Raw genomic sequence first — 19,448 nt, 5'->3', positions numbered from 1 at the left:
TGAGATTCACAATTCATGCATAAGCTTGTGAATGCATAGTTGTATTTGCCCTAGAGATAGTTGCTTGTTTCATTGCACACCATGACGCAATATTCCTCGAAAAATATCCTGCCTAATCAGCATATGAAAAAGGCACTAACCAACATGGATTTGTATTTTCCCTATTTTGTGTCCCGATTGATTAGAGCCCTTCAAGTATATCCAATCCCTATTTTAAGGCTCTTCACAGTGCTCTAATGCAACGTTGTGGGAGAATGGAAGAAATTGGTAGACAACTGTAACAGAGAAAGAGATCCAGCCTTGTCAACGTTAGATACTGAAGTCCCCCAATGATACACTTGTATCTTGTATTGCTAGTCTTCTTGTCCAAGCTTATCTCCATGGAGAGTTTTTCTAGGTAAACAGCAATGTGTTAAGATGCTTACACGTGACCATATCAACACACTGCAAAATATCACATGCATATTTTTCTTGTGCTACCATTAGCTCCGCTTTTGGTTCTTACTACGTTTATGCATTTAGCCATTGCTCGACTTCTCTTTGACTTGGTGTACCTGAGCACATGCATATGATGTATGATATGTTATATAGGCGAGACAATATGCAAAGAGGCTAGAGAGAGAAGATAGAAAACATAGGACTAGGAAAGCTTGGTGTGGTGTGCTTGAACTCCTATATGAGTGCAAGGGCTTAAACAAGTAAGGATGATGCTCATGAATGGCATGCCATGTAAAATGGATGTACAAGTATGTATAGGTCACTTGGGCAACATAGCTAAGGTGTGCTAACACTTAGGCTATAAGGATGCAGGTGTCGAGTGGCTTTGATGAGCTGTCCACTGTGTGCCGACAGACTATCCATCGAGACCTCATGGAATGTTCACTACTACATAAAACTTAATCGAGATGGGTAAAATGAATTAACGGAGGCTGGCAAACCATCCGCCTCCATCCAAAGGTCATGGTTAATCCAGACCTACGGAGACGGTTGGTTAACTTGCAACTTTGGAGAGTTGAACTCAGGACGTGGCACTCAACACTACCGTGTCTCTACCACTGCACTGCACACCCATTTATGTTCATATATAATATGCTATCTTTTTATATGAATATTTCATAATCTTATATTGGATATTTTGGCTACTAAATGAACTCAAATGAAAAAAGAATTTAACTACAAAGTTTTAAATCTTATCAAGTACTCCAACTTTGATATAGAATGTATCTCCATCAGAGATAGTTTAAAAAATTCAAAAAATTGAACCTCAAAACATTTGAATTTCAAACACATATTTCACACTCTAGATGACTTCAAATTAAAAACTTGTCAATATCGAACATGTAGATCAGGTCGATGTAACAACCCTGGTGTTATGAGCTTGCTTAGCACCGAAATTTAGGTCGGAGAGGAATTAGCCAAACAAGTTTTCAGGTTTTAAAAAAAACTTATAACGCACGTGAGATGATAAACCAATTCTATTGCGACTCATTTTTATGGTTGAGAAAAATCAAATAAATATCTAAGTTAATGTACTCAGTGCGTAAATGTGCTAATGAAAATCCTAACAAGAAGAATAGGAAAAGTAGTTTTAATTGTTTGGCACAAAAAATAATTTCTATAAACAAAAATAAAACATAACTTGTATTTAGTACTTAAAAAAATCGAAGTATAAATTTAGTAGATGCAAATGTAACTTTAACTTTTGGAAAATAAATATTGTTAACTAGTGTTTTGGGAGCTCAAAAATCAAATCCGAAATTTAAGTAGAACTTTTCGTTAAATCAGCAAGAAGTCGAAATTATAGTTAAAGTGTCATTTTTGGTGAATTATATTGAGTGAAATAATTAAAGAGTGCTTAAATGTTTTGCTCCTATGGGTTAGTATGAAGTATGGAATATTGTGTGAAATGCTTATGGGTCAAAATGAATAAGGTCTAGGCCTTTTAAAAATTGTAACAAAAGAGTTATGGGCTACTTAGTCCCAACTGAAAACCCTTAACATTTCTAAGTATGGAAGGGTGGTAGACAATGCTATTTTGATGTTTAAGTTCTAGCTAAAATACTTAAACACTAGTTTCATGTTTTGGTATTGTTATTTGCTTTTAAGTGAGTACTTGGGTATGGTGTGGGTCGTGGGTGTGTTGTACGTCGCGTTGCCCTCCTTTAAATTGCTCAAACGTCGTTAAAATGTGTGAAATCATATTGTGGGCGCTCTATTCGTGAACTAGCGTTCGGCGCGACGAGCTCATATTGGCATCCATCTATCTCCTTCCCTGGTTGCTCTCTGGTCATGGCGATGGCGTTGCTAGGACGTTGGCAATGTGGACTTTACGATAGGAGAGTTAGTTGAACCTCAACCGTGGTCGTTAGTAACTTTTGCTATGCTTTAAAACCTAGGTCAGCCATTCGGACGGTTTTTGCGGTCACCACGGGCACAACGCGGTTGATGTTAGGTCACATCGCAATCAAGCCATGGCCATCGCCCCGCGCGTGCATTTGGCCAATGCCACGCTGTGCCTAGGCCTAGCGTGGCCTAACCCAGCTAGCGGTGGTCTGGTCCCATTGACGTGGTATGTCAGCGCCAATGTTAAGCCACTGATGCATGTGCGGGGGCATGGCAGAGCTGCGGCGGTCGCCACCTTGATGACGTGGCACTCACCCCACCTTTCATTCTATGTACCGCATCGAGACTCTAGGCAGGTGCTAATGCCGCCGTGTCTAGGCCAATGACCTTGGTTGTAGGGGCGATGGTGATGTCCCTCTGCCGTGTTTGCCCTCGCTAGCCGACACCGGTATGACCTGCTTGGGTCCGGTCGCTCCAATTCAAGCGCGTCGCTCCAAGCCGCCTGGTCTCATCACCTGTGTGCACGAGCTTGCTCTGCCACCGTCGACCGGAGCCCGCTTTAACATGCCCTACCGCTAGAGCTCATCCACATGCTTTTCTCCATGACATGACAACAGTGGGTGCACCACGTGCTCTGCCTCTCGATTCGCTTAGCTCTAACCTTCATAGTTCAATGCCTTGCACTAGCAAGTGGCCTAGGGAGTCAGCTAGCCAGGCGACCCCTATCGAGGCTTTGTCGTGCCTCGGCACGGACGAATTTAGTGTTTCCACGGACGTCGGTCATCATGCCTCCGAAATAGAGCATGACTTGGGGTAAGGCCCTACCCCTCGGTAGGGGTTCAACTAGTTGGTCCTATAAGCTCATCTCGGTCCCCTTGTGTTGTTGCTCATCTTCATTTGACCAAGAACGACGTGAGTGAGGACCTAACGCGTTGGGGTCAACCTTGGAGCGTCGCCGATATCACTGCGCGCACGTGGCCAGGCTACCTCAGCACTCCTCTGCCTCAAAAGACACCGCAGCGCGAATTCCGGTGAGCTACTGGTGCTTACCAGCTATCTCTATCACCGCGATAGAACCTTAGGCCGCTGGAACAGTCGCGCAATCACTGTGGATAGCCGCTCGCTGCTGCAGCCTATGACAGTGCGCCTCTGAGTCCCTAACCACCTTCATCCTTGCGCGTTTAGTTGTAGATGATGGTCGGACCCTTACTTCCGTCGTAGCACGCCTAGGTTGCCCGACGTAACCGTCTTATGTTGTCGGCGCATGCGGGGTTTCCAGGGACCTCCCCGTGGTAAAGGTGAAAACATCTGAGGGTTTGATCGCAAACCACTGTTGGTAGGAATAGTGCACATAGCATTCACATAAATCTCTAGAAGCTCGAGGGGTTTTCTGTAAAACAACCAACGCGTGCGGGCGCCCCGGCCTTGGGCCATACTAGGCCACCGCGACGCGCGCGTAGCCATGCCGCACTGGTTTGCCGGGCCAGATTGGGCTGCTGCTGGCCCTTTCCTTTTTCTAAGGTATTTTCTAATTTAGTTTCTAAGGTAAACTTATAAATTCAATATAAAATTGTGTAGTCAACCAAAAATCATGAAACTAATTTTATTAAGTTCCTAAAATCATAATCTATCTGCTAGTATATTTTGTTCACATAGTTTTATAGTATTTTCAGGAGTTATTTAATTAATTTAAGATGCTTAATATTATAAGATATAAACTTGTAGGAATTTTTATGATAAATTGGTGGTAATGTTGGCTCTGAAACTTTCACAGTAAATTCCTAATATTACTAGGTGCTCACTGTAATTTTTGTAGCTCCATAATAATTAGTTTGCTAAGGTAGCTAAATGAGCCCTAGTTCGAAAATATCTGTTTAATCAATAAAATGCCAAAACACTTTGGGATTTTAGAACTAAAACATTTTTTGGAGGTGAAGTCTTACTTGACGATGTGGGTACATAGACTAGTACGTTAGTCATTAAAGCTAGCTCGTTAGCTTATGGAGCGTAATCGTATTTTAGAGTTGCAGTTGGCGTTGATTATTTACGTCCCTGCGTTGCATCCACGCATATCATAATAGGAACAACGATGGATCATGGAGTCGACCGAAGTAGCGGAAAAGATGGTGCCTTGATGATCATGTCACCATGATGGAATGCTAACTTTTGGTTATATCATACCCATGCAAACCCCGGTGCATAACCCCTATTATTCTGCACTTTAATTTATGCTTGTGCATTAAGTTTTAAGGAGCTGAATGAAACCACTTGCATGTATATATCCTCACCGTATGAGTCCTACTAGTATTTTAGCATTGTGTAGATTGCTATGCTATAGGATCCGGTAGAAGTCGAGTGATTACTTGTCACTCGCGAGAGATAGGAAAGATATTATTATTGTTACTATATTACTATCACATGGAATACATATATGGATGATAATTGGAGATCGGGTGGAATGGTACTTTGGATCTGATCTTGGTTAGGCATTCGAGCGAGGCTTAGATTGCACTTGTTCCACCTATGTCGATTGAGGACCGTCCGTTGTTGTGGATGGTAGTCAGGTCATAGACTTATTATCCTGAGCACATACTTACTTATGAGAGTGGGAAGGCTCGTTATGCTCTTGTCGTGGGTTCTGACTCTTTCCAGACCGCCTGATTGGAGGCGGGGAAAGGTGGAGGTCGAAGCACCATACTGAAACCAGGTCTCAAGTGTAGGGGCTTGGAGTCCAAGTTTGGACGGGGACCTAGACCCCGTGATAGAAGTGGAATGGATTGGTCTTGTTTGTGCCTAGGGTACAAACAGGACATGTGTTTTGGGGTACCTAGCTAGGATACATTAGTTCACAAATCATCATTTCTATGAGACGGTATGACTTGGCTATGGTCTAACACCGTAGTAAGAACTGGAACTTAAAAGATGGTAAAATAGTTCTGACTGCTTACCACTTGCTTGGAAGTAGCATAGGTGCTTACATAGAATGGTTAGTTAATGAACTAATAATAACTGCTAATAAAATAGAATATAAGGACGCGCGTTTAGTAATGTTTCTGCAGATGCAATAACCCACAAGCCAAATAAGCCTTGCATATCATTGAAGTCTTTTATTTTCCTCCTGTCGAGTAAGTTTTGTTGAGTACAATCGAGTACACAGGGTTTTATTCTCCTGTTATAGGTGATTGGAGGATACTTAGAGCTAACTCTTGTGTGTGGAAACCTTCTGGTGGGCTCAGAGAGGATTTCTTTCACGCTACGACCGTAGTGTTTATTTATCACCCTCACTAAAGGTTTTTATAAGAAAAGATATAAAATCTGTTAGCATCTCTTGTATAGAAATGTCCACTATGTTAATGCTCCACCATGTTATTAAATTAATCCTGTTAATCCTGCTTCCTCTGTAACTCTGATAATATTGTTATATTCCACTGTTATAATCAATTGAGGTAATATTCTGCTACTGTAATAAAGGGATGTAAGAAATGACTTAAGAATGTTGTAAGTTTTATTCTCTCATTTATGATCCTGATGAAAAAAATATGGATTTTCGAGTTCTCCCTTGGGGTGTGCTCGACGGAGCTGTGTAGTTTAGTGTCCTCTTTTGGGTACCTAGTGTCTAATGGAAGACAAGTACTCTATGAGGCATTAGATTAGACGGTTCTGCCACAGTTGGCCACTAGAACTTTGGTATTAACTATGTGAATATTTGAGATAGTTTATGAATTCTAAATTTTAAATTTCAAAATCTATAACCTTTGAACACATATTTGGGACTCTAAACATTTTTAAATTAAAAACTTTTCAACTACAAAGTTATAATTTGTATTGAGAACTATAACTATATAGACCATGTCAACATCTGAGATCGTTTGATCATTTTAAATATTAAATTTCAAAATATCTGCACTTACAACAATATTTTGGGAACAAAAATAGTTTCCATTCAAAAACTTTTCAACTACAAAGTTATAGATCTCGTTGAGAGCTATAATTTTGATATAAAGTTTATCTTCATCGAAGTTCATATAACAAATTTATGAATTATTTTTTTGTTGCAACCATTAATCGAGACGGACATCTTAAGACATCCGTCTCTGTAAATCAATTTACGTATGGAGGCGAACGCTTAAAACGACCGCCTCCGAAAATAATCAATTAACCGAGGCGGTTGACTTACGGTGTCCGCCTTGGTTAATCCATTAACAGAGGCAGTTGTTGTAAGGCAACCACCTCGGTTAATCGTGGATTAACCAAGGCAGACGCGTTGTGCGGCCCGCCTCCGTTAATGATTAACCGAGGCGGGCACTTGATCGGCGGAACGGAGGCAGGCAACCAGCTCGCCCACCTCGGAGCTGCAAAGCCAAACGCCGCGCAAAAATTTTTCTGTAGTAGTGGTTTGTCGAGCACTGACGAATCATCCATGGGGTCCTGACCAAACTGTGCTAAGTGCAAGGTGGGATGAACTGACCGTCAGTGAAAGACAGACTGTCTGTCAGGGAATGCACCAAAACACCTGTCTTTGAACTAGAGCGACAATATTCCACGGACTATCCGTCGAGGTGTGACGGATTGTCCATCAAGGTGACTATGGGCTAGGTGAAAAATAACTAAGTGTGAGATCTGACGAACTATTCGTCGTGCATGGCGGACAGTCCGTCGGTGCATAGAAATCGTGCATTTTTTTATTTCATGGGTGCTAAGTGTGGTTTGGGTTAGTTCATCATGGCCAAGAGCTTGTGCAAGGGTGTTCTAGGGTTCTTGGGAGTCCATCTAACAAAGTGGATGTATTCATTGTGTAGAAGTGAAAGATTTCTAATGTTGGGTTATTAACATGTAAGGCTTAAAAGAGATGGCATGTGCACATTTGCAATGACAGATGCAGGAAACATGTTTTCTAGATATCCTATGCTCATAGGAAGCTAACAAGTTAGTTGTATATGAAAGTTGTAGCGCTCGATGAGATCTACAACTTTTTAGTTTTCATATTATTTATTTGAAGTTGTTTAGATGTTTTTTATAAAATTTGATACAAAACACAATTAATATATTGCTAAAACTTTATATTATTTTTTAGCATCTTAACGACCTTGAATAACAAAACTCAAAACTAGGAATTTATAGATTTCGTTGAAACCTACAATTTTCATATATAAAATATCTTTATCCAACACCACACAAGGAAGATATGATTTTTCTAAGGCAAAAAATCCTAGTACACGATTAATATGCTGCCGAAGTATTATATATGAAAATGCACTAACCAGCGTGGGTTTGGATTTCCCTATTTAAAGTCCCGATTGATTAGAGCCCTTCAAGTATATCTATCCCTATTTTAATTTAAGGCTCTTCACAACGCTCCAGTGCAATGTCGTGGGAGAATGAAGAAATTAATAGACCATTTTAACAGGGAAAGAGATATACATCCTTGTCATTGTCAACGTTACATACTGAAGTGCCCCGCGATACTCTTGGATCTTATATAGCCTTCTTGTCCAAGCTTATCTCCTTCAATGATGAAGAGTTTTTCCAAGTAAATAGAGTGTTTTACCATGGTCCATGGGATGTGGTCGACTGAGGAGGCAGCCCTAGCTCTGTCCACCATGGGAATCATGTGCCTGGTGACTGCCCATGGGATGACCACGAAATGAGGCTTGGGGCACATGGTGACCTCCATTCCCTGTACTCCTGACACCTTGTCAACACTGCAACAACTTCTTCGCTACTGCTTGTGAGGATACCAATCCATGTTTGCTTCTGCTAGCAGACCTTGTATAGATTAGTCTCAGAGAATTGCAGTGGACAAAGCTAAGCAAAATTTAAGATTGGTGGCGACATATGCATTGTCGTTTTGCATAGCCTGAACTATTAACTGATAAGGATTGGTTGGATGTGTCCAAACTCCATAATGTATACTAGAAGATATAAGATCTGCATCGATATCATTTGCACGAATGCAGTTAAATTTTTTGTCTGTGTTTGTGTAGCCTACTGTTGGAGGAAAACATTATAGTAGTCAAAGATTCCAGTGCATGTGGATCGGCATGTAGCCCAGTGGCTGGGCTCCAGGTAGGAGCCGGCCGGCGGGGAACCAGAGTGACGCCAGCATTGAGCCATAGTAATAAATTCTTTGAACAGTGTGATAATAGTTATTAGGTGCTAATAGTTAGCTCCTTTAGATCAAATAGGTTCAGCTAAAAGTCTAGCTAATTGTTAATACCTAACTAACAAAAATCTCATTAATTATTAGTTTGACCAAACTAGCTAATAGCAACTAATAGTTAGCTAGCTAATTTTAGCTATATATATGTGAGCTATAGTCTAGCTAACTATTTTTTGAAGGCATAGTCTAGCTAGTTAGCTAGTCTAGCTAACTATTAGTAGCCAATGAATCCAAACAGGGTCTAATGCCTCATTTTCAAAATTTTCAGTGGCATGAATCTGATTAGTGGCAGACCCAGGGCCGGTGACCCTGAGCGCCTGCCTAGGCTACGTCGCCTACACGTGCATAGCCCTTCATCGCAGAACCTATACTCGAAAGTTTCGAAACATATGATCTAATCGGTGTCTTAAGTCTCGCTCGAGCTCTATTTCAATCATGGCTCTGCTAATGAATCTAATACTAGGGAAATCCTGAATATTATACTCAAAAGAGTTATATAGGTATCAACGCACGAGTGCCACTAGGGATGTCAATAGGGAATCCCTTGTCGGGGGATAGCTCCCCATCTCGGTCCCCGTACCCGCTAGTGCTCGTAGGGAAGCTTTTTCTCACATCACCATCATCCCTGTGCAAGGATGAGGGAATTTATACCCGTGTGGACCTGTCCCCGTTACAAAATGCAATATTAGATGTCAAAAGCAAATTTATGGTGCCAAATCAATATATATTAAGCAAGCAAGACTTCGTATTACAAGAGACACCTACTTTAGGATTTAGTTTGATATTTATACTAGGCTATGTGTTGAGTTTTATAGGATTTCAACATGTCAAAAAGGGCTAATTTAGAGTAAGAGCGAGTTCGTGGGGAATGGGGACGGAGGATGGTTCCCCACCATCCCCATCCCTGCGAACCCGATGGATGGGAACAATTTTTTCCTGTTTCAATCACTGTGGGAATTAAAGTGCCCCATCCCCTAATAGGGATCGAATTCCTCATGACAAATAACTGAGCGGTCCGTATTTCCATCTCTAGGTGCCACACATGCTCTTAAAAAAAATCAGCTACTAAGGCCTCATTTGGATCCAGCAAGCTAATTATTAGTTGTGTTAGCTAAAGGAAACTAGCTAATAGTTAAGTTAACTGTTAGCTGGGTGGTAGGTAAGACATTAGTTAAGCTTATTAGATGAGAATCTAAACATGTTCTTAGCTAATTAGCAGCTAACCATTAGTTGTAGGGGTCCAAATAGGCCCTAAAAGTCTAAGCTTCCATGCATCACAAGACTTACGCCGCCAAGATGCATGACAATTTAGTCACATTGTAGAAATGGGTCCATCAATCACAGTCGTGACATGAGGAGCTAATTCCTGAGACACCAATGGTTTGGTAAACCCATTATCCACTTGATTATTTGCCGAGATGATGAATCTTATATCCACTTGCTTGACCCAACTTGTTCTCCCACAAAGTGATAGTCAATCTCTATATGTTTGTCCTAGCATGAAACACCATAATGTAAAATATAAGTATTTGGTCCCAATATAGTAGCAACATAGATAGGCACTTTGGGATTTGAGATTCACAATTCATGCAGAAGCTTGTGAATGCACATTATCTTAGTAGTTGTATTTGCCATAGCTTTATGTTTAGCTCTGGACCTAGAGATAGTTGATTTCTTCATTGCACACCATGACACAAGATTGCTCCAAAGAAAGAAAAGTAAGCCTCATATAGATAGTATGTCATCAGATTATCCAGGGGCGGATCTACAGGGTATGCCAAGGTCTAGCATGTATGGAGTATATATACATGTATATTTATTTGTAGTAAAATAGAAAAACTTGCAAAATAACTAACTGAGGCTGCGCCATGCGGCGTGAGGCCTTTTCACTTTCGAGGCTCACGACCTCACCCAGTGACATGGCCTATACCAGCTACGGACCGGCCTACGGCCACACGACGTCACTTGGAAGGACCCCACACGACGGGACTTTATGGTAGGAGTCCATCGATCCAATGCCGCTGGGTCTCAGATTGCCACCGTCTCCGATCAACGAAGCCGTACACGCGCTCAGGCGAGGCTACGAGGACACGACATCACCACTAATCATGATTAAGATGGTCAGATTGAGGATCCGCCCCAGCTACTTCGCTGCTGCTGGTCGGCTGCTGTGCGTGCGCGACTAACGTGCTAGGCATAGATCTCGACTGCTAGCTACCGAGGTATTCCATCTCTGCTTTTGTCTCTTCTCTTTTATTTTATGTAAAAACATAAAGCCTATTGATATTGCTAGGCAACGGTAATTGTTGATTGGGTATTTTCTACAATGATTTAGTGAAAGCAAAATTAAGAATTTGTTAAGAGGCATTTTTAAGTGAATAAAGATAATATAATCGAAACATTCACATCCCTTAGAAAACAGTTTTAAAAAGTCAGATAAGTAGTATGATAAGTCTCTTACATACTCTCTTTTATGTTTATATTTGGGACTGTTAATATGACGTTTGAACTATTTATATTAAAATTTATGTCTTTCAATTTCATACTTATCATGTAATTTATTGTGTGTATATCAAATTACGTTTAATTTTATAATTATTACCGAATTGAGAAATGGTTTTACCGAATTATATATGAAAAATTTTGGACGGCATACCCTGAGTTCAAATCCTAGATCCGCCACTGAGATTATCCTACCGCATTTGGATCTAAAAATGCACTAACCAGCATGGATTTGAATTTCCCAATTTTAAGTCCCGATTGATTAGAGCCCTTCAAGTATATCCAATCCCTATTTTAAGGCTCTTCATAACGCTCCAATGCAATGTTGTGGAAGAATGAAGAAATTAATAGACCATTTTAACAGAGAGAGAGAGAGATATCCAACCTTGTCAACGTTACATACTGAAGTGCCCCAACGATACTCTTGTATCTTGTATAGTCTTCTTGTCCAAGCTTATCCCCTTCAATGATGGAGAGTTTTTCCAAGTAAATAGAATGTGTTAAGAACCTTACACATGACCATATCAACACACTGCAAAATATCAAACGTATATCTTTCTTGTGTTACCATTAGCTCCCCTTTGGTTCTTCTTACTATGTTTATGCATTTAGCCACTGCTCGAGTCTCTCCGACTTCGTGTACATAAGCGCATGCATATGATATATGATATGTTATACAGGCAAGACATTTATGCAAGAAGAGAGAGTGAACATAGGGCTAGAAAGGCTTGGTGTGTTGTGCTTGAACTCCCTATATGAGTGCAAGGACTTAAACGAGTAAGCATGATGGTCATGAATGGTATAACATGTAAAAAGATGTACAAGTATGTATAGGTCACTTGGGTAACATAGCTAAGCTGTCCTAACACTTAGGCTATAAGGATGTGGGTGTCGAGTGGCTCTGATAGACTGTCTATTGTGTGCCCACGGACTATCCGCCGGGAGCTCACGGAATGTTCGTCGAGCACTGATGGATCATCTGTGGAATCCTGACCAAACTACGCTAAGTGCTAGGTGGGACGGGCTGTCCATTAGTGACGGATTGACTGTTCGTCGAGGTGTGCACAAAAACACCCCCTCTCCGGACTGGAGAGAGAATGCTTGATAGATTGTCTGTCGAGGTGTGACGAACTGTCCGTCAAGGTGACTGTGCGCTAGGTAAAAATACAGCTAAGTGTTAAACCTGACGGTGACAGACTATCCATCAATGCACAGAAAACTATGGACTCCTGAATTTCTGGGTGCTAAGTGAGGTTTGGGTTCATGCATGGACAAGAGCTTTTGCAAGGGTGTTCGAGGGTTCTTGGGAGTCCATCTAATAAAGTACATGTGCCTTTTCAAAAAAAAAAAAGTACATGTGCTCATTGTGCAAAAGTGAAAGCTTTCTAATGGGTGGTTAACATGTGAGGCTGAAAAGAGATGCTATGTACACATTTTCAATGACATTGATGCAAGAAACAAGTTTTCTAGATAGCCTATGCTCAAAGGAAGCTAACAAAGTTAGTTTAATGATTTTTTTTAAGCTCTGGAGAATTAACTATGCAATTAGCAAGTTAAAATGCACTTACAATATAAGTTGAAATTATAAGTACCATTCAAACTCATGTTTTATGATATCTAATTTTATAAGGGATCCAACAAAATTTACTTCATAGTTTTTGGATTTAGAATGAATTTTCTACGAATGTTACACGCATATGGGGTTCCTGTTGTGTTTTGGCTGAATGTCCTTCTCGTGTGAACGGACTGTCCACCCAAACACACATAGATGATGTGGTTCGGTGAGTCCTAATGGACTGTCCGTCTTGAGTCACTGACTAACCATCACAACACGCCGAAAACACCGGAGAGGATGCTAGGAGCTCAACTCCACCTTTTCAAGAGTAGAGTTTGTGAAGTTGTTCCTATTTGGCTATATCTTTAGTAAGGTTTTGTTTAACTCAGCTTTTGGCGATAGAACCAGAAGGAAGTTGCTAATTTCGCGTAGTACAATTTTTGCAGTACCTTGAACCCAGATTTTGATTTTCAATTTTTCCAAATGGGTGGAAATTGAGCAATGTTTTACAATTGTTTCTAGAGAGAGAGAGATGATGATTGGTTTTACAGTTATTTTAACCAAACAGCCTAACTTTTTTCACACACATAACTCACAACTTTTTTCACTTTTAGAACTCACTAACTTCTCCACAGCTTAACCAAACAGGCCCTAAATGCCCCTCCCCTTGCCCTCTAACTTCCATATCTTCAAATGCAACAGTTTTATTTTTTTAAGAAAGTTTCCCTACAACACACGAGGTATGTCAATGATGCCAGAACACTGGTTAGTTGTTTGGTTTGAGAAATCTTCGAAATTTGCATTTGCATTTACACTAGATATTTGCTTACAAGGAATAATATGGCAACCAAACAAACCACTTGATCCCTTGAACCAAATAATTGAATCTATTTAAATTTATGATAAGATGTTCCGTCTCGTTTTTTAGACGGAGCATCCTAGGCCAACATTTGTTTCTTCTCAAGGCAAAATGCAATCAGAAGAATTAACCACCATCACCACCAAGATACAGTTACAATCAATCAGGGAGGGTAAATCAAGATATGAAAGATGCAAAAGCAATATCATAATTCCATCCCAGCTTGAATTAAGAAATAAATGTGATGACAGTCATGATGGAACAAGGGAAAGAAGGCGCACGAAACCCAGCAGGTTCCCCACACTTTGTGCTGCAGCTTTGTTTTTTTCTTTTTTTTTGTTTTCACTATGGCGGTGGCGATTCTTCTTCCAGGAGGGAAGTAAAAGGAAAGGGGGATTTACAGATGCCAGTCAACCATCCATGGGGATACATTGCCCTGGCAAATCATTTGGTGCTGTTCCCGTTGCACTGGTGAACGAACCATTGCCATGAGCATTGCCATTCGAGTGGAAACCGTTACTGTTGCAGTTGCTGCTCCCAACATCCTTGCGCTTAAGATTGGCCTTCTTTGCCCCCCATATACGAAACTGTGTGATCGTCGCTAGCTGATGCAAGCATGTGGGGATTCGTAGGGTTCCAACTTACGCAGTTGACTGTGCCTGAGTGACCAGCAAGAGTCTCAATGAGATCACCAGTGGCTCTATGCCATATGTAGACCTGGAAACATGACAAGTCTTGCACATTATTACCTTGCAGGGTACAAAAGAAAATATGCAATGAACCGTGTGGCTGGACCAACCAACCAGCAGGCCTTCTAGACATTGCAAAGGCTAAATCTTATGTTTCCCAATGCAACTTTAAGATGTACTCCCTCCATTTCAAACCATGAGTCGTTTTTGACTTTCCTAGGTAGCTATGTCTAGATACGTAGTAAAAACAATGTATCTGGAAAAGCAAAAACAACTAACAATTTGAAAGGGGGGAGTAAACATTTTTACTTTTTTATTACTGAAATGCAAGGTATCATATTTTCCACTGCCTACAAGATATATGGATGCCATCACTACATGCCCTCCATTACAATATGTATCTAGGTTCATCAGAAAGGCAATCAGCTGAAAAACAAGGATAATTTCAACATCTTTATAACATTCATATTGGCATCTCCTAGCCTAAAAAAATCAGCAGCATGATTTGGTCAAAAGACATGGTAGAAAGTGACAACAAATATGCTGCATGCCGAATGTATGAAACTATAGAAGAAAAGTGGTGGAAACTAGCATGTGCAGACAGATATAAGCAATTAAGTATGCATATTAAATTATAACAAATCTGAGACCAGCCTAGACATAGGTGCCAGTTGCAAGAGCGTCTGAGTTAACCAATGATTTCCGTGTCGCACGATGTTTGAATGTTTTATCATATACAAAAGAATAATGTAATGCAATGAGATGGTTCAAATGACAAACATGTTAGCTGCATTCTTCCATTAGATTTGACTCATCTGACAATAAATATAATTGTCTAGAACAGCATCTGTCTGGGAGCAGTGCATATATTAATAAAAACAGCACACAGACAACAAAGGTAAGTGCACACATAATATTAGTTCTATAGGCATTAGCTGGGTCACAAGGCAATCATCATACCTGTGAATCTTCACTCCCACTAGCAATGAACGCCTGCTCAGATCCGCCAAAACAAGACCTTATCACAAACCGGGTTGCGCTTATGGCCATTGTACCGTTGACTCGAACAGGATCATTTCTTATGTTTCCACAAATGAATCTCTTCGCTTACAAGATTTACAAGCAGGAAATCACCATCTTCTGATAGAGAAAATGAAGTAATTGTACTAGCCTCTTCAATTAACCTCTCTTGTTTTGTCTCCCTATCAAATAGAAGAATTGTGTTCTCCCTACTCATGCGCGGTCACCGTAATGCTGATGCCCGCCGAGCCGCCATGCCCGGCGCTGGCGCGGTCCACGCGGCTCTGGACGAGCTGCGCGCTGGATGGCGGGGTGATGATCGTGACCGGGGCGCCGTGCGCGGCGAGGAGGCAGCCGATGTCCACCATGGGAATCATGTGGCTGGTGACTGGCCATGGGATGACCACGAAATGAGGCTTTGGGTTTGGGCACGGGGTGACCTCCATTTAGTAGCTAGATTCCTGACACCTTGTCAAGACTGCAAGAACTTGCACAGGGGTGCTACTGCTATATATCTGCTTGCAAGGATTCCCAATAATGGCCAATGCTATATAGTTTCAGAGATTGTATAATTGCAGTGGACAAAGCTATGCAAAACAACAAGATTGGTGGCATTGTCACTGATAAAGTGACAAGGACTGGCTGGATTTGTCCAAACTCCAGCATCGATCTCATCTGCACATGTGCAGTAAAAAATCTAGCCTGTGTTGTACCCTACCGTTGGAGGAAAACACTATAGGGACCTGTAGCATGAAGACTTTTGGGATTTGGAGATAACAAATGAATTGAGAAGAAGAGCCGCTGGAGCCACGATTTGCACCTTCCTCGCTCCGCGCTACAGTGCAGCTACAGTCGGTAAGAGCTGTGCCCAACGCGATCTATAAAAGAATGTGATTCTCGTTTTTTGAGAGTCAAACAATTTATTTTGACAAAAAATTATAAAAAAGTACTTACATTGAGCATACAAAGTTAATATCATTGGATTAGTTATAGAATAAATTTTTATAATAAATTTATTTAGATACATAAATGCTAATAATATTTACTATAAATTTAGTCAAATTTTAGCAAACTTGATCCACACGCAGGGGCAGATCTAAGGGGGGCTCCAGCCCCCACTATAGCTAGTGCATCAATGGAAATATGATAAGGGTGAGGGAGAAGAAGAGGTGGAGGAAAGAAAAAAATGGAGAGAGAGAGGGGAAGAAGAAGAGACCAGCCCTTTCAATCCTGTTCTGCATCCGCCATTGTCCACACGGAACGCTTAATTGCATTTTTTTTGTGGACGGATGGAGTAGCTTGTTTGGATCCAAACAAATCAAGTTAATAGCCTAGGTATTTGTTAGGTAATACACAACTAACAACTAGTATCTCATTAACTGGACCCAACCAATTAATAGTTAGCTAGCTAAGAGAGTGTTCGGCTGAGATTCATGCTAGAAAACATGTTTATACTGAAATGTTGTGAGAGAAAAACACTGCTCCGACTGAAAAAATAATCTGAATAAGCCGGCTTTTTTCCAGCCGAACACTCCCTAAGATACTCCCTCCGTCGTCCAACAGTCTAAATCGTATTAGTCTCTCGCACCGCGGACAAGGAGCACCAAAGCGTGGAAGATTTCATTTAGTGGTCATGCTCCTCTTTAAATTCTCTGGCTTTTGTTCATTTTCGAAGTAAGCGTGCAGTGATGCCCGTACGCTCACCTACCTAGCCCCACACCGGTCCTCACATGCATTTGAGAGCAGGGCTAAGGAGCAAGTATAATAGCGGTTTTGTAAGTTAAGTAGTCTTGAACGCTTGACATGAAGGAGGAGAGAGAAGAGAAGCCGGTTGTAAGCTTACAGTCGGCTTAGACACCAACAAGAACGACACAACTCTGTGAGAAGAAACAGGTGGGTCATGTATTAATGCTGAAGGAGCCTCACTATTATATGTGTGGATGAGAAGTAGGCTGCAAGGATCCTTGCAGCCAATGACTGACTATATTCTTAGCCTTGCTCTAATATAGTCCGACTGTTGGCTGTAAGGTTTGTTAGCTCTTCACTGTTAATACATGGTTCCACATGTCTCTCTCATAAAGTTTTTGTTTGTTGTTGCCTAAGCTGGCTGTACGCCTACAACCCGCTTCTCCTCTCTCTTCCACCTCAGCATTTAGCCAGCTTACAGTCTATTATTATACTTGCTCTGTAAAATAGGTGCTAAACTTTAGTCTCCTATAATGTTTGATTTTAGGGACTAGAAAGGATTAAAGGACATTAAAGCTGCTGAACAAAGACTAAAATACCCTGGGTAGGGATGGTCTCGACGCAATAAAGATGAGAGAGGGAGGGACACGGGGTGTCAAATTGGGCTAACAGTTCCAAATAGCCACCCCTCGAGAGACTACAACCCAAATCCACTTCAGTCCCTCTAACAATCCCCCTATTTGACAAAGTAGAGACTATTTAGAATTAAAATTGGCTCACTAGTCTCTAGTCCCATCTAACCGAACATAGCCGTATTCAAGTGGCCTTGCATTCGAGGAGCTGTGAGCATAGGAAACAAAGAGAAATGGGAGAGCAGCGCTTAGACGATTTAGACTTGTGGAAAAGTAGATTTTGCTAAGTTGATTTAGACTAATGGACGGAGAGAGTATTAGCTATGTTTGATCTATTAGCTAGCTAATAACTATTATTACCTAACAGATTCAAACAGAGCCTGACTCATTTTCAAAAAAAAAATAGTGGTGTGAATCTGACACTGGAAAAATCTACTCGAAAGAGTTATAAGTACCACCGCACGGATGCCACACATGCAATTATTAAAAAACGATTATAAACTCCATTTGGATCCTCCCAACTGACTACAAACAGTGTTAGATAAAAGAAACCAAATAGCTAATTGTTAGCCGGGTGATAGGTAAGCCATTAGCTAGGCTTACTATTTAAGGATTCAAATAAGTTCTTAGCTAATTTTAGCAGCTAATTATTAGTTGTAGGGATACAAACAGAAGTCTAAGCTTCCATGCATCACAAGACTTACGCCTTCACAAAAAAAAAAAATAATATAATTACCGATGTATGACAATTTACAAATTGTAGAAATGGGTCCATCAATCACAGCCGTGCCATGAGAAGCCTAGTTCCTAAGACGCCAATGGTTTGGTAAACCCATCATCCACTTGATTTGTCGAGGTTGATGAATCTTATATCAAGTTGCTTGACCCATCTTATTCTTCCACAAAGTGATAGTCAATCTCTATATGCTCTATTCGCTTGTGCTATTCAGCCGCCTCCTTTAATCCGTATAAATCAGCTGTGGAATAATATTTTTCTCTCATAACCAACCAGCCATATAAATCAGCAGAAGCCAATTTAATACCAGGCAGATATAAGTATTTGGTCCCAATATAATAGGCTACTTGGGATCGTGAGATTCAAATTCATTGCATAAGCTTGTGAATGCATAGTTGTATTTGCCCTAGAGATAGTGCTTGTTCATTGCACACCATGACGCAATATTCCTCGAAAAATATCCTGCCTAATCAGCATATGAAAAAGGCACTACCAACATGGATTTGTATTTTCCCTATTTTGTGTCCCGATTGATTAGAGCCCTTCAAGTATATCCAATCCCCTATTTTAGGCTCTTCACAGTGCTTAATGGCAACGTTGTGGGAGAATGGAGGAAGAAATTGGTAGACAACTGGTAACAGAGAAAGAGATCCAGCCTTGTCATACGTTAGATACTGAAGTCCCCCCAATGATACACTTGTATCTTGTATTGCTAGTCTTCTTGTCCAAGCTTATCTCCATGGAGAGTTTTTCTAGGTAAACAGCAATGTGTTAAGATGCTTACACGTGACCATATCAACACACTGCAAAATATCACATGCATATTTTTCTTGTGCTACCATTAGCTCCGCTTTTGGTTCTTACTACGTTTATGCATTTAGCCATTGCTCGACTTCTCTTTGACTTGGTGTACCTGAGCACATGCATATGATGTATGATATGTTATATAGGCGAGACAATATGCAAAGAGGCTAGAGAGAGAAGATAGAAAACATAGGACTAGGAAAGCTTGGTGTTGGTGTGCTTGAACTCCTATATGAGTGCAAGGGCTTAAACAAGTAAGGATGATGCTCATGAATGGCATGCCATGTAAAATGGATGTACAAGTATGTATAGGTCACTTGGGCAACATAGCTAAGGTGTGCTAACACTTAGGCTATAAGGATGCAGGTGTCGAGTGGCTTTGATGAGCTGTCCACTGTGTGCCGACGGACTATCCATCGAGACCTCATGGAATGTTCACTACTACATAAAACTTAACCGAGA

The 19,448-nt window shown here is 40.9% G+C and overlaps 1 pseudogene; it reads right to left on the bottom strand.

Annotated features, from left to right (window-relative positions):
* Positions 1-13,602: 13,602 nt before the first annotated feature.
* LOC136499442 (WD repeat-containing protein 26 homolog) lies at positions 13,603-15,345 on the bottom strand (annotated as a pseudogene).
* Positions 15,346-19,448: the final 4,103 nt, after the last annotated feature.

Source organism: Miscanthus floridulus, chromosome 13 (assembly GCF_019320115.1).
Source record: "Miscanthus floridulus cultivar M001 chromosome 13, ASM1932011v1, whole genome shotgun sequence".
Lineage (NCBI taxonomy): Eukaryota > Viridiplantae > Streptophyta > Magnoliopsida > Poales > Poaceae > Miscanthus > Miscanthus floridulus.
Note: the sequence above shows the minus strand (reverse complement) of the source record. Positions and strands in the feature narration are given on the sequence as shown.